The sequence below is a fragment of the Amblyraja radiata genome, unplaced genomic scaffold, assembly GCF_010909765.2.
Source record: "Amblyraja radiata isolate CabotCenter1 unplaced genomic scaffold, sAmbRad1.1.pri S124, whole genome shotgun sequence".
NCBI lineage: Eukaryota > Metazoa > Chordata > Chondrichthyes > Rajiformes > Rajidae > Amblyraja > Amblyraja radiata.
Window position 1 is genome coordinate 1 of NW_022630110.1, and position 16,549 is coordinate 16,549.

The window sequence follows — 16,549 nt, forward strand, 5'->3', positions numbered from 1 at the left end:
CCCCCCCCCTTTCACACCCACTTGGTGTAGGAGCCGCGGGGGCGGGGCCATGGGTAGCTGCGATTGGCGGAGGGCGCTGTCCGTCAGCGGGACGATGATAAGCATGAGATTTCCCCGTGGATTCGAAATTCAGATGTACGGATGCCAGCACGGCCTTGAGGCTGGTTGAGGATGGTGGAGGAGAGTGGCGAGGAGATCGGCCAGTCCGCTGCCGTCTTTGCCGATCGGCCGCGGTGTTGCCAGGGACTGCCGCCTTCGCCAGAGAGAAGTACCGGCCCATCACCTCCCACACAAAGAACACTGATGAAATTATCAAGAAAGCACATCAACGTCTCTACTTCCTTAGAAGATTACGTAGAGTCAGTATGTCAAAGAGGACTTCTCGAACTTACAGGTGCACAGTGGAGAGCATGCTGACCGGTTGTATCGTGGCTTGGTTCGGCAACTTGAGCGCCCAGGAGCGGAAAAGAATGCAGAAAGTGTAAACACTGCCCAGTCCATCATCGGCTCTGACCTCCCTACGATCGAGGGGATCTATCGCAGTCGCTGCATCAAAAAGCCTGGCAGCAGCATCAAGGACCCACACCATCCTGGCCACACACTCATCTCCCCGCTGCTTTCAGGTAGAAGGTGCAGGAGCCTGAAGACTGCAACGGCCACGTTCATGAATAGCTACTTCCCCACAGCCATCAGGCTATTAAACTCAACTCAAACAAAACTCTGAACATTAATAGACCATTACCTGTTTATTTGCACTTTATCTATTTATTTATTCATGTGTGTATATATTTATATTTAGGCATATGGACACATTGACCTGTTCTGTATTTACGCCTACTATATATTGTGTTGTGCTGCAGCAAAGCAAGAATTGCATTGACCTATCTGGGACACATGACAATAAACTCTCTTGAATCTTGAATCGGAGCTGCGTCTCCGCCCCTTGGACGGACAGCGCTTCCGCCAACCCGAGCCGCCCATCCCGCCCAAGCAACGTGGGGGGGAGGGGGGGTCACAGCAGCTGCAGAGGCTGCAAACCTGAGATAAAACCTCAAGGGGGGGCAGACTACAAAATGCTGCAGTAACTCAGCGGGGCGGGCAGCATCTCTGGAGAGAAGGAATGGGCGACATTTCAAGGTCGAGACCCTTCCTCAGACTGAGAGTTGCAGGAGAGATGTAGACGGTGATGTGGAGTGAAAATCTTTTACATAGAAACATAGACAATGGGTGCAGGAGTAGGCCATTCGGCCCTTCGAACCAGCACCGCCATTCAATGTGATCACGGCTGATCACCCACCAACAGTACCCCGTACCTACCTTCTCCCCATATTCCCAGACTCCGCTATCTTTAAGAGCCCTATCTAGCTCTCTCTTGAAAGTATCCAGAGAACCGGCCTCCTCCGCCCTCTGAGGCAGAGAATTCCGCAGACTTACAACTGCCTGCGTGAAAAAAGTGTTTCCTCATCTCTGTTCTAAATGGCTTACCCCTAATTCTTAAACTATGGCCACTGGTTCTGAACTCTCCCAACATCGGGAACATGTTTCCTACCTCTAGCGTGTCCAAACCCTTAATAATCGTATATGTTTCAATAAGTATCCTCTCATCCTAAATTCCAGAGTATACAACCCCAGCTGCTCCAATCTATTCAACATATGACAGTCCCACCATCCCGGGAATTAACCTACGCTGCACTCCGTCAATAGCAAAAATGTTCTTCATCAAATTTGGAGACCAAAACTGCACACAATACTCCAGGTGTGGTCTCACTCGGGCCTTGTACAGCGGCAGACGGACATATTTGCTTCTATACTCAACTCCTCTTGTTATAAAGGCCTACATGCCATTCGCTTTCTTCACTGCCTGTGCACTTACATGCTTAATTTAATTGACTGATTACAAGGACTCCCAGATCCCGTTCAATTTCCCATTTGCCTAACTTGACACCATCCTGTTTTTGCTACCAAAGTGGATAACCTCACATTTATCTACATTAAACTGCATATGCCATGCATCTGCCCACTCACCCAACCTGTCCAAGATACTCTGCATTCTCATAGCATCCTCCTCACAGTTCACACTGCCACCCAGCTTTGTGTCATCTGAAAATTTGCTAGTGTTACTTTGAATCTCTTCATCTAAATCATTGATGTCTATTGCAAATAGACACGGTCCCAGCACCGAGCCTTGCTGTACCCCACTAGTCACTGCTTGTCATTATGAAAGGGCCCGTTAATCCCTATTCTTTGTTACCCATCTACCAACCAATTTTCTATTCATGGCAGTGCTCTACCCCCAATACCATGTGCCCTAATTGTGCCCACTAATCTCCTATGTGGGACCTTATCAAATGCTTTCTGAAAGTCCAGGTACACTCCATCCACTGGCTCTCCCTTGTCCATTTTCCTAGCTACATCTTCAAATAATTCCAGAAGATTAGTCAAGAATGATTTCCCCTTCGTAAATGCATGCTGATTCGGACTGATCCTGTTACTGCTATCCAAATGTTCGGCTATCTTATCCTTTATAATTGAATACAGCAACTTCCCCACCACCGATGTCAGGCTAACTGGTCTATAATTCCCCGGGGAAGTGGACAGATGCATGGAAGATGAAGCTTAATGCGGATAAATGTTTGGTTATCCACAATGTAACCACTCTACGCCAAGTCCTGCAAGCCGCTTAAACCACTGCCACATGGACAAGTGGTTTGCCTGCAAACCGACAAAGGCTGGGGCACGTTTACGGCCCTTCCAAAGAACCACGTTCCTACCTGGTTGAAGTGGACGGTGTATTCTACAAATGCAACCAACAACATAACCTTCCAGTGAAGGAGCCGCGTCCTGCGCCCACAGGTCCTGATGTCCGGCCTCACGTATTTGCCCCAACGCCTGTTCCAGCTACTCCATCCAACTCCTGCTGTAATTGCTACCGCGTGTTCCCCGCGTCGGTTTAGCCCTGGCTCGCCTGTGGCGACTTCTCCCATCTGGCCCGCCGGGTCGCCGGTCGTGGTCCCACTCCCGGTTCCCATTTCTTCTCCCGCAAAGGAAGGCGAGGCGGTCTCCTACAGGATGAGGGCCGGACGGGTTTGCAGGCCGCCAATTACATATGGTGATTTTGTACAATCCTGCTATGTTTCCCTCTGTCACAGTCTGCCCTCTCCTCATTCTCATCCACTTCACCTGCCTGCCTGCCACTCCCCTCTCATCAGCCAACTCTCCTCACCTGTTGCACTCAGTTGCCTCTGATCACCAATTAACCCGGTATATAGACTCTCCTCACCGTTCACACAGTGCCAGATTGTTCTCAGCATTCATGCAAGACACTCCAGCGATTTCCCGACTTCCTGCCTGGCTTCGACTCTCCTTTCGTCTGTCCCTCGCGGGTTTGTTTGCATCGTGTGTTGGATCTCCTGGTGACCGGACCTTCCGCTACCCCGACTACGTCTCCTGCCTGCCCATCTTCGGAACCCTCGCTCAATCCTGAGCCTCTGTGTGAGTACGGTGTACCCATTCCTGTGGTACTACTCTGTGTTACAGTATCGTAATAAAGTTCGTTACCAACTATACCTGCCTGATTCTGTGCTGCTATTGGGTCCAAGCTATACCCGTTACAGTACAATCTGGCCAACAATGGACTCAGCGCACACAACGTTTCCGTCAAACCGCTTCGAGAGGATTGAGCACACGCTCCTGCAGCACGAAGCTATGCTCACTGCTTCCAACTCCGAGGTTCGACAGGCTGTGTCAAGCCAGGAGCAAGCATTGGTTGCACTAGCCGCCCAGATCCAACAGCTGACGACCACCCTCGCCCAGGCTACACCCCTATGCTTCGCCTCCGGCTCCAACAACACCAGCTCCCGGTCCGCCAGGACCATCACCTGAGCCCCGGGTGGGAACCCCGGAGCGCTACGCTGGAGACCCGGAGGGCTGCAACCCATTCATCACGAACTGTTCCATTCTCTTCGCCCTACAGCCCTACACCTTCGCCCAGGAAGCGGCGAGAGTGGCGTTTACCATTAATCACCTGACTGGCAGAGCTCGGCTGTGGGGAACGGCTGAATGGGAGCGACGCACGTCGGCTTGCTCCTCTTTCCAGGCCTTTACCGCGGAGCTTCGCAAGGTGTTCGGTGAGGTTTCGATGGGGCCGGACGCTGCGGGGGGTCTGCTGGGGTTGAGCCAGGGGAACCAGAGCGTCGCTGACTTCGCCATCGACTATCGCACCAGGACCCGTCAGAGTGATTGGAACGCCCGGCCCAGTGTGACGCTTTATTGCTGGGCTTGAATGACTATATCAAGGATGAGTTGGTGTCCCACGAACTTCCTTCTTCTCTGGATGGGCTTATCGAGCTAACGACCTGTCTGGACCGACGCATCCTGGCGAGACGTCGGGAGAGGCGACACGGTCATTACATCTCCAAGTGTCCAGTAAAGGCCAGACTCACCAGTAGCGGAGGAATTACTGGTGAGTCGAACCTCTGAACTTTCCTCTGCCCGACGCCCTCTTTGTCATGCCCGTCTGCTGTTGTCTGATGGTTATCACACCCTCGCTATCTTCATAGACTCTGGTTGTGACATTAATCTTATGGACAAGGAACTAGCCCGCCAGCTTGGCATCAGTTGTGTTCCCCTGCCTGAACCTGTTCCCGCCAACGCCCTCGACGGCCATCTCCTGGGGACTGTTTCTCACCAGACGGTCCCAGTGCGCATGCTCCTGTCTGGTAATCACCATGAGACCATTCAGTTCCACATCCTGCAGTCTCCCCGTCTTCCCCTCATCCTGGGTTACCCCTGGCTTCGGCGACACAACCCCAACATCGACTGGAGGACGGGGGTCATCTTGGGTTGGAGCCATTCCTGCCACCAAGTGTGCCTGAAGCAAGCCTCAGCTCCTCAACCGGCCACCTGCTCCAGTACTGCTCCAGATCTGACGGGGGTCCCAGCCGAGTACCATGACTTTGGGGAGGTTTTTACAAGTCTAGGGCCACCTCCCTTCCTCCTCATCGGCCCTATGACTGCGCCATAGACCTCCTGCCTGGTTCCGCTCCTCCTAAAGGTCGCCTTTACTCCCTGTCCGCCCCTGAGAGAGGCGCCATGGAGAAATACATAAACGACTCCTTGGCTGCTGGTCTCATCCATCCCTCCTCGTCTCCTGCTGGGGCTGAGTTCTTCTTCGTGGAGAAGAAGGACAAATCTCTGCGTCCCTGCATAGATTACCGGGGGCTCAACGGCATCACGGTGAAGAATCGCTACCCTCTCCCACTCATCTCCTCTGCTTTCGAGCTCCTGGAGGGGGCCACCATCTTTTCGAAGTTGGATCTACGCAACGCCTACCACTTGGTCCGCATCAAAGAGGGAGATGAGTGGAAGACCGCCTTCAACACTCCCACGGGACATTATGAATACCTGGTGATGTCCTTTGGCCTCACCAACGCCCCGGCCGTCTTCCAGGCTTTGGTCAATGACGTTCTCAGAGACATGTTGAACAAGTACGTGTTCGTCTATATTGATGACATCCTCATCTTTTCACGGGCCAAGGAGGAACACGTACACCACGTCCAGGCAGTTCTACATCGGCTCCTGGAGAACTCGCTCTTCGTTAAATCTGAGAAGTGCGAGTTTCACTCCCCGTCAGTCTCCTTCCTAGGATACATCGTTGGCCAAGGGAACATCAAGATGGACCCCGACAAGGTCTCTGCTGTCACCACCTGGCCTGTTCCTGACTCCCGCAAGCAGCTCCAAAGGTTCCTGGGGTTCGCCAATTTTTACCGACGGTTCACCCGTGGCTACAGTACTGTGGCCGCACCCCTCACGGCACTCACCTCCTCCAAGGTTCCGTTCCGGTGGTCTGCCGCGGCCGACGAAGCTTTTCAGACACTCAAGACACGGTTTACATCGGCCCCGATCCTCCAAGTTCCGGACTCAGAGGGACAGTTCGTGGTGGAGGTGGACGCCTCCTACGTGGTGGCGGGAGCTGTTCTGTCCCAGCGGGCTGCCGGGGACCAGAAGCTCCATCCATGCGCCTTCTTCTCCCGACGCCTGACCCCTGCTAAGAGGAATTATGACATTGGCAACCGAGAACTGTTGGCGGTTAAGTTGGCGTTGGAGGAATGGCGTCACCGGTTGGAGGGAACCGAGCAGCCTTTCTTGGTTTGGACTGACCACAAGAACCTTGAATACCTCCAGTCAGCCAAGAGGCTCAACTCTCGTCAGGCCCGCTGGTCTCTCTTCCTCACCCGCTTCAACTTCTCCCTCTCCTACCGACCTGGGTCTCGCAACGTGAAGCCCGATGCCCTCTCTCGACAGTTATTGGCGAAGGAAGAGCCTGCCTCTGGCCCCAACACCATCCTCCCGTCCTCGCGCAGGGTTGCCTCCCTCACCTGGGAAGTGTAGGAGAGGGTCAAGGCGGTCTTGGAGAACCAGCCGGGACCCAGCGCATGCCCTCCTGATCGCCTGTTTGTGGTTTCTGCCCTGAGGTCCGACTTCCTTCAGTGGGCCCACAGCTCTCGACTCACCTGTCATCCCGGCATTCAGCGGACCAAGGGGATGGTGCTACGGAGGTTCTGGTGGGCAATGCTGAAGAAGGACACTCGGGAGTTTGTCAACGCCCGTCCCGTTTGCTACCAGCACAAGGTCTCACACCAAGCTCCTGCGGGTCATCTGCTTCCACTGCCTGTACCCCATCGATCATGGTCCCACATCTCCCTGGACTTCGTTACCGGCCTGCCCCCATCCAGTGGTCACACCACCATCCTGACCGTGGTCGATAGATTTAGCAAGATGGCTCACTTGGTGGCCCTGCCCACGCTTCTGTCAGCCAAGGAAACAGCCGAGCTCATGTTACTCCACGTCTTCAGGCTCCATGGTCTCCCCGTCGATGTGGTCTCCGGCCGGGGACCCCAGTTTGCCTCTGTTTTCTGGAGGGAGTTCTGCACGCTTGTGGGGGTCACCGTGAGTCTGACGTCCGGATTTCATCCACAGTCCAATGGCCAAACTGAAAGGAAGAATCAGGAGATGGAGACGGCGCAGCGGTGTATGGTGTCCAAGCATCCCTCCTCCTGGTCCCAGCAGTTGTTGTGGGTGGAGTACGCCCACAACACCCTGACAAGCTCGGCCACTGGGCTCTCCCCTTTCCAGTGTGCCTACGGGTTCCAGTCTCCACTGTTCCCGGCGCTGGAGAGGGAGGTTTCCTGCCCGTCCGTCCTGGCCTTCATTCGCCGCTGCCGCAGGACGTGGACCCAAGCCAGGGCGGCTCTTCTCCGCTCCGTGGACCATTACGCCACGGCTGCCAACCGTCACCGCACCCAAGCCCCCACCTACCTCGCGGGCCGGAAGGTGTGGCTGTCGACCCGGAACCTTCCCTTGAGGGTGGAGTCCAAGAAGTTGGCACCCAAGTTCATCGGTCCCTTTGAGATCCAGAAGGTCATCAACCCAGTGGATGTGAGGCTCAAGTTGCCTCGTTCCATGCGGGTCCATCCTACGTTCCACGTGTCCAGATTAAAGCCAGTCCAGGAGAGCTCCCTGGTCCCCGCAGTCCCTCCTCCTACACATCCTCGTCTCATCGACGGAGGCCCCGCCTTTACGGTGCACCGCCTCCTGCGCTCCCGCCGTCGCGGGAGGGGTCTCCAATATCTGGTCGATTGGGAGGGTTACGGTCCAGAGGAGAGGTCCTGGGTTCCTGCTCGACACACCCTGGACGCCTCCCTCATCAGGGAGTTTCACCGGCGTCATCCCGACCAGCCGTCCAAGTCCGCCACTCCTAGAGGGGTTGCCGCCCCTGAGACTCTGTCCCCTCTTCCGTCTGAGGCGCCCAGTAACGACGAGACGGAGCTTTCCTCTGATGCTATGGAGGAGGATGCGGACATGGATGTCTCGGACGAATATTAGCCCTCCTCCGGTCCCCCTCCTCCCACCCAACTCTGCGTGGGATTGGGTTTATTGTCTTTATTATTTTTTTGTTTTTTTTGTTTTGGGACGTCAGGAGCCGTCCCTTGAGGGGGGGGGGGTTCTGTCACAGACTGCCCTCTCCTCATTCTCATCCACTTCACCTGCCTGCCACTCCCCTCTCATCAGCCCAACTCTCCTCACCTGTTGCACTCAGTTGCCTCTGATCACAAATTAACCCGGTATACAGACTCTCCTCACCGTTCACACAGTGCCAGCTTGTTCTCAGCATTCATGCAAGACTCTCCAGCGATTTCCCGACTTCCTGCCTGGCTTCGACTCTCCTTTCGTCTGTCCCTCGCTGGTTTGTTTGCATCGTGTGTTGGATCTCCTGGTGACCAGACCTTCCGCTACCCCGACTACGTCTCCTGCCTGCCCCTCTTCGGAACCCTCGCTCAATCCTGAGCCTCTGTGTGAGTACGGTGTACCCATTCCTGTGTTACTACTCTGTGTTACAGTATCGTAATAAAGTTCGTTACCAACTATACCTGCCTGATTCTGTGCTGCTATTGGGTCCAAGCTCTACCCGTTACACCCTCAGTATATTGTTTAAGGCACCGTAGTTGCTTTTCATCTTCTACAAGAAGAGATGTAGATTGGCTATTGCATGCTAGCCAATTATAATGTTTGTTAGTAATAGCCCCGCCTAGAACATGCTTTATAATATTAGGAACTCGCTGACGTCAGGCAGTAGATGCAGCAGCTGGACATGTAATGTGCTGCATATCCAATACTGTGGAGTTCAATAAAATGTGCTGTACCTTTAATTGTGTACTAGTCCGGTAATTACAGTGTGATTTTATCTTCTTTAATATTGATTGAGAATCCCAAGTAACTGAAAGATTAGTTAGTGTGGCGGATGTTGAGCCCGTTCAGGAATTGTTCTGAATCTATAGGTGGAAGACTCGACCTCATCTGCGTTCAATTTCTGCTTTTGAATTGATGCTGGGTTAGCTGCTAATGTGTTAGTGATAATAGCGTCGTGGAACGTGTACGACAAGGAATACAAGAATATTGTTTTACATGATGTGGTGCACAGGGAGACGGGGTGGTGAAGAATTCCACCGCCTTCATGATGTATGTCATTGCGTACAAGCATAAGAACGTCATGTGCAAAATGAACAAAATGAAATTAACTTGAACTTAAAGAAAGGTGACTTTAAGAGTATGAGACGCGAAGATAGACTGGCAAATTATTCTTAAAGGGTTGACGGTGGATTTGCAATGGAAGGCATTTAATTGGCAGGGGTGCTGAGGAAGAGGATTTATTGGAATGTATGCGGGATAGTTTTCTAAACCAACATGTAGAGGAACCAACGAGAGAGCAACGACTATTCTAGAGTGGGTATTGAGTAATGAGGAAGGTTTAGTTAACAGTCTTGTTGTGCGTGCCCCCTTGGTCAAGAGTGACCATAATATGGTTTAGTTCTTCATTAGGATGGAGTGACATTGTTAATTCAGAAACAATGGTTCTGAACTTATAGAAAGGTAACTGAGGGTATGAAACGTGAATTGGCCAAGATTGACGGGCAATTAATTCTTAAAGGGTTGACGGTGGATATGCAATGGAAGGCATTTAAAGAATGCATGGATTAACTAAAATAATTGTTCATCCCAGTTTGGCAAAATAATAAATCAGGGAAGGTAGTGCATCCGTGGATAGCAAGGGAAATCAGGGATAGTATCAAAGAAAAAGATGAACCGTACAAATTCGCCAGTAAAAGCAGCCTACTAGAGGACTGGGATAAATTCAGAGACAAGCAGACGAGGACAACGGGTTAAATTAAGAAAGGGAAAATAGATTATGAAAGTCAACTGGCAGGGAACGTAAAAACTGACTGCAAAATTTGTTATAGACATGTGAAGAGGTAAAGATTAGTTAAAACAAATGTAGGCCCCTTGGCGTCAGAAACAGGCGAATTGATCATGGCGCACAAGGACATGGCAGACCAATTGAATAACTACTTTGGTTCTGTCTTCACTAAGGAAGACATAAATAATCTGCCGGAAATAGCAAGGGGGCGGGGGTTAAATGAGATGGAGGAACTGACTGTAATCCAGGTTAGTCGGGAAGTGGTGTTAAGTAAATTGAATGGATTAGAGGCCGATAATTCTCCAGGGCCAGATAGGCTGCATCCCAGAGTAATTAAGGGGATAGAGTCTTTGCAGGAAGCAGGGTGGGAAAAGGTGTAGTCGAGATAGTTGTGGGAGTCAGTGGGTTTGTAATAGACGTCAGACATTAGTCCTTATCTTGTGACGGAGATTGTGAGGTCAATGAAGGGGAGGGAGGGTCCGAAATGGTACAAGTAAATTTGAGTGCATGGTGGAAATTGGTGGTGACATTGATGAAGTCCATGAGTTCTGCATGGGTGCGTGAGGTGGCACCGATGTAGTCATCAATGTAACAGAGATAGAGTTCGGGGGAACAGAGATTCCCTACAAAGAGGCAAGCGTAGCTGGGGCCCATGCGAATGCCCACAGCTACGCCTTGGATTTGGAGGAAGTGGGAGGAATCAAATGCGAAGTTGTTGACGTTGAGGACCAGCTCCACTAGTCGGAGTAGATTGTTAGTAGAGGGACATTGAATGGTTCTGCAGTCGAGGAAGAAACATAGAAACATAGAATTTAGGTGCAGGAGTAGGCCATTCAGCCCTTCGAGCCTGCAACGCCATTCAATATGATCATGGCTGATCATCCAACTCAGTATCCCGTACATGCCTTTTCTCCAAGCCCCCTGATCCCTTTAGCCACAAGGGCTACATCTAACTCCCTCTTAAATATAGCCAATGAACTGGCCTCAACTACCTTCTGTGGCAGAGAATTCCAGAGATTCATCACTCTCTGTGTGAAAAATGTTTTTCTCAACTCGGTCCTAAAAGATTTCCCCCTTATCCTTAAACGGTGACCCCTTGTTCTGGACTTCCCAAACATCGGGAACAATCTTCCTGCATCTCGGCTGTCCAACCCCTTAGGAATTGTGTAAGTTTCTATGAGATCCCCCCTCAACCTTCTAAATTCTAACGAGTACAAGCCGAGTCTATCTAGTCTTGCTTCATATGAAAGTCCTGACATCCCAGGAATCAGTCTGGTGAACCTTCTATGTACTCCCTCTATGGCAAGAATGCCTTTCCTCAGATTAGGACCCAAAACTGTACGCAATACTCCAGGTGTGGTCTCACCAAGACTCTGTACAACTGCAGTAGAATCTCCCTGCTCCTATACGCAAATCCTTTTGCTATGAATGCTAACATACCATTCGCTTTCTTCACCGCCTGCTGCACCTGCATGCCTACTTTCAATGGCTGGTGTACCATGACACCCAGGTCTCGTTGCATCTCCCCTTTTCCTAATCGGCCACCATTCAGATAATAGTCTACTTTCCTGTTTTTGCCACCAAAGTGGATAACCTCACATTTATCCAAATTATACTGCATCTGCCATGCATTTGCCCACTCACCCAGCCTATCCAAGTAACCTTGCAGCCTCCTAGCAACCTCCTCACAACAAGTAACCTAGCAACACTCCTCCTCACCAAGTACCCTAGCAACACTGCCCCCCCCCCTCCCCCAGCTTCGTGTCATCCGCAAACTTGGAGATGTTGCATTCAATTCCCTCGTCCACATCATTAATATATATTGTAAATAACTGGGGTCCCAGCACTGAGCCTTGCGGTACCCCACTATCACCACTTTCCAAATGTGCCGCTATCCCATCTTTAATAACTGACTCTAGCAGTTTCCCCACTACCGATGTTAAACTAACTGGTCTGTAATTCCCCGTTTTCTCTCTCCCTCCCTTTTTAAAAAGTGGGGTTACATTAGCTACCCTCCAATCCTCAGGAACTACTCCAGAATCTAAAGAGTTTTGAAAAATTATCACTAATGCATCCACTATTTCTGGGGCTACTTTCTTAAGTACTCTGGAATGCAGCCTATCCGGCCCTGGGGATATATCGGCCTTTAATCTCTGAACTCTGAACACTCTATGACAACATCACATAGCCACCTCGTGCATGTACTGTATACTGTATGTTGTTGTGTTTTATGTTATGTTTGACGGGAATCAGCCTATTGTGTAACATCCTGTACTGAACATGAATTCCACCAGCTTGACTGTGTGGTCATTAAATAATCTGAATCTGAATAATCTGAAATTTACCTAACACCACTTCCCGGCTAACCTGGATTTCACTCAGTTCCGCCATCTTATTTGTCCCCCGGTCCCCTGCTTTTTCCGGCAGATTATTTTTTGTCATCCGTAGTGAAGACAGAACCAAAGTAGTTATTCAATTGGTCTGCCATGTCCTTGTTCCCTGTGATCAATTCACTTGTTTCTGACTGCAAGGGACCTACATTTGTTTTAACTAATCTTTTTCTCTTCACATATCTATAAAAACTTTTGCAGTCAGTTTTTATGATCCCTGCATATTTTCTTTCATAATCTGTTTTACCTTTCCTAATTAACCCCTTTGTCCTCCTCTGCTGGACTCTGAATTTCTCCCAGTCCTGTTAGGCTGCTTTTTCTGGCTAATTTGTATGCTTCATCTTTTGTTTTGATACTCTCCCTGATTTCCCTTATTATCCACGGATGCACTACCTTCCCTGATTTATTCTTTTGCCAAACTGGGATGAACAATTGTTGTAGTTCATCCATGTAGTATTTAAATGCCTTCCATTGCATATCCGCCGTCAACCCTTTAAGGATCAATTGCCAGTCTATATTGGTCAATTCACGTCCCATACCCTCAAAGTTACCTTTCTTTAAGTACAGAACCCTTGTTTCTGAATTAATTATGTCACTCTCCATCCTAATGAAGAACTCAACCATATTATGGTCATTCTAGCCCAAGGGGCCACGCACAACAAGACTGCTAACTAACCCTTCCTCATTACTCAATACCCAGTCTAGAATAGCCTGCTCTCTCGTTGGTTCCTCTACATGTTGGTTTAGAAAACTATCCCGCATACATTCCAAGAAATCCTCTTCCTCAGCACCCCTGCCTATTTGATTCACCCAATCTATATTTAGATTGAAGTCACCCATTATAACTGTCTTACCTTTGTTGCACGCATTTCTAATTTCCTGTTTGGTGCCATCCCCAACTCCACTACTACTGTTAGGTGGCCTGTTAAAAGGCTTTAAGGCCTTCCTGTTGGTGGGTGGGGGGTTTAGAGTGACTGAAAATCCATAGTAAAGATGAGGGAGTGCGGGCTCGGCGGTTGGTGTCGGGGAATGTCGGTGGAGGATCCGGTCTGGAGGCGGTCAAGCTTGTGATCCTTGGCAGAGTCCAAGTAGCGTTTATTGAGGGTGTGGATCTGGCGCTGAATGAATTACAGGTGGGGACCATTGCAGGTGTGGGTGAGTGAGGCCCGGCGCTGCGGGAGAGTGAGAGCGAGAGCGAGAGCGAGAGCCTGCTGGTGCCACCGCATCAAATCCAGTGTAGAACGCAGGGCACGGAATGAGAACTTCCACTGTCGGTGCCTGTAATCCGGGTTGGGTCCGAACTGGGACGTCTGGAAACGAAGCTGGAATCCACAAGGTAGAAGATGGAGGCGCAGGCAAGCACCGGGAAAACACACGTGGCTGTGGTGGCCCCCTGGTCGAACCTCTGCCGACCTACTTTAAGTCCAAGATACATCACATGCCCTTCGTCTCTTTAATTACTTCCTATTTCCGAGCCCTCACTTCCTCATCTTTACTATGGACGTTCAGTCACGCTACACCTCCATCCTCCACCAGGAATTCCTTAAAGCCCGACCGCAGAACCATGCAAATTCCCTCCTCTAACACTCGTCTCCGCGTAGCGGAGCTTGTCCTCACCCTCAACAACTTCTCCTTTGACTCCTCCCACTTCCTGGAACACCTTCGCTCAGCCCACGTGAACAAACCTGATCTCCATGTTGCTACATGCTTTAATTTTCATTCCCGTTCCCACACTGATCTTTTGGTTTCCTCTATTTTTAGAGTGAGGCTAATCACAAATTGGAGGTTCAGCATCTCATATTTCGCTTGTACTGCTTACAGCCCAGTGGAATGAATATTGATTTGTCTCACTTCAGGTAGCCCCGGCATTCACACTCTCTCTATCAATCCCCCAGTTAAGTTTCAGTAGCTTCTCATTTTCAGCCTACAAACAGCTAACAATGGTCTGTTTCCTTTGTGTGAGCGTGTGTGTGCCTGCGTGTACCAGGGGAGGGAGTGGTTCTGTGTAAGTCTGTGCGTTGGGTTTGTGTGTCTGTGTGTGTGTGTGTGTGGGGGGGGGGTTGTGTGTCTGTTGGTGTGTCTGTACTTGTTGATTCCCGCCTGTCATCGGGCACGTGCATGCGACAGAGCATTCTGTCTGAGTGTGGATGAGCATTAATGTATCTGAACATGAGATGATAATATATTTGCACTGCGATGTATCACTGAATCTGTGCTCAGCACATGCTGAGAATACCTTGCTCTTCCGCGTCTTCATATTCGGCTCTGCATCGGACGCATGCGAGAGTTTGAGTGTTTGAATGCGTTGTGCAGTGAGCGGTAGAGATCTTGGTGGGACTATGATACCCTACCTAAAGTAAGAGTTTCGTTCCGATTCGGTGGCCACTTGGGGTTCCACGCTTGACCTGGATTCATATGAACTTGCCGATTAGTGAATTGTCCATTGCCTTTCCCGCACTGTACAGATAAGCGGTAGAATCTGGGACGGTTGATTTTAAAGCGGGAAAATATAAGCGAGTTGAAGTCGGATGTGTGGACATGACCTTTGGAGCGGATCCAGGCTGAGATATTATTCCAGACCTAAATCCCTGGACTGCACTCCTGCAGCCTTGCTCACATGCGGCATTCAACATTGAAGGAATTGCTTCCAGCTTCACAGTAATGTCTCGTTTCTCGCTGTGACCAGCGTGGATGAACTACGGACGCTCCAACGAGGAATGCGAGTACAAAAAGCTGCAGCAGATGAGATGGATGGGGAAGATGACGACAGTGATCTCTGTGAGTCATGAATGCCCCGATTGGAGAGTTGCTGAGAAAGAACTCGAACTGGGAACTTGTGCAGAAGCAAATCAGACCTTTTCATTTGTTAAGAATGAAATATACATCACGGATATCAAGGTGGGCACCATGTTAATGTAAATATGTTGTCAAGCCGGAAAGGGTAAGATTCAAGGAAACGGTTTACGAGAATGGGATCAGGACCAGCGGACTGGGGTATAGGGAGAGGTTGAGGTGGCTGGGACTCTATTTCTTGGAGTGCAGGAGGATGAGGAGTGATCTCATAGAGGTGTGTACAATCATGAGGGGAATAGATTTGGTCGAACCAGAGTAGGTGAATCGCGGTCCAGAGGACATAGGGTTAAGGTGAAGGGGAAACGATTTCATTTGAATCAGAGGTGTAATTTTTTCACACAAAGTGTGGTGGGTGCCGGGAACAAGCTGCCAGAGGAGGTTGTGGAGGCAGTAACTATCCCATCCTTTAAGAACCAGTTAGACAAATTCATAAAAGTATAGTATAGTAGTATAGTATATCATCCTGTCGCTATAACTCCTCCTTCGACTCGGTCCAGGTATCCCGACAGTCCTTTCAGGTTAGACAGAGGTTCATTTGTACCTTCTCCAACCTCATCTAATGTATCCGTTGTTCAAGATGTGGACGCTTATACATTGGCGAGACCAAACGCAGACTGGGCGATCGATTGGCGGAACACCTTCGCTCAGCCCACGTGACCAACCTGATCTCCATGTTGCTGCATGCTTTAATTTTCCTTCCCATTCATGCCCAGACCTTTCGGTTTCCTCTATTTTTAGAGTAAGGCTAATCACAAATTGGAGGTTCAGCATCTCATATTTCGCTTGGACTGCTTACAGCCCAGTGGTATGAATATTGATTTCTCTCACTTCAGGTAGCCCCGGCATTCACTGTCTCTCTACCAATCCCCCAGTCAAGATTCAGTAGCTTCTCATTTTCAGCCTACAAACAGCTAACAATTGTCTGTTTCCTTTATCATCGTTACTTTTTGGCATATCTTTCATTCATTGGTCTTAATCGCTCCACTTCACCGTCTATATCTCTCGTTTCCCTTATCCCTAATCAGTCTGAAGAAGGGACTCGACGGGAAACATCGCCAATTCCATCTCCCGACAGAGATGCTGCCTGTCCCGCTGAGTTACTCCAGCTTTTTGTGTCTCAATGAACGTAAACAAATTATCCATAATATCGCTTAGTTTCTGAATTGCTACCACATACTAGATCCAGGGTTGCCGCCATGCTCCCGGGTCCCCTACACCGCCCCACAAAACTCACCTTTCTGTGGGCACAGGGGTGGCCAGTCTGTCTTCAAAACGAAGGATCAGAAACATCAAGCGAAAGTCTACATTTCGGTTTGCGTGCGTGCGTGCGTGCGTGTGTGCGCGCGTGTGTGTGTGTGTGTGTGTGTGTGTGTGTGTGTGTGTGTGTGTGTGTGTGTGTGTGTGTGTGTGTGTGTGTGTGTGTGTGTGTGTGTGTGTGTGTGTGTGTGTGTGTGTGTGTGTGTGTGTGTGCTCGCGTGCCTAAAACTCCGTGTTTGCGTTGTGTGTGTGTGTGTTTGTGGGTGTGGGTATGTGAGTGGGTCTGTGTGTCTAT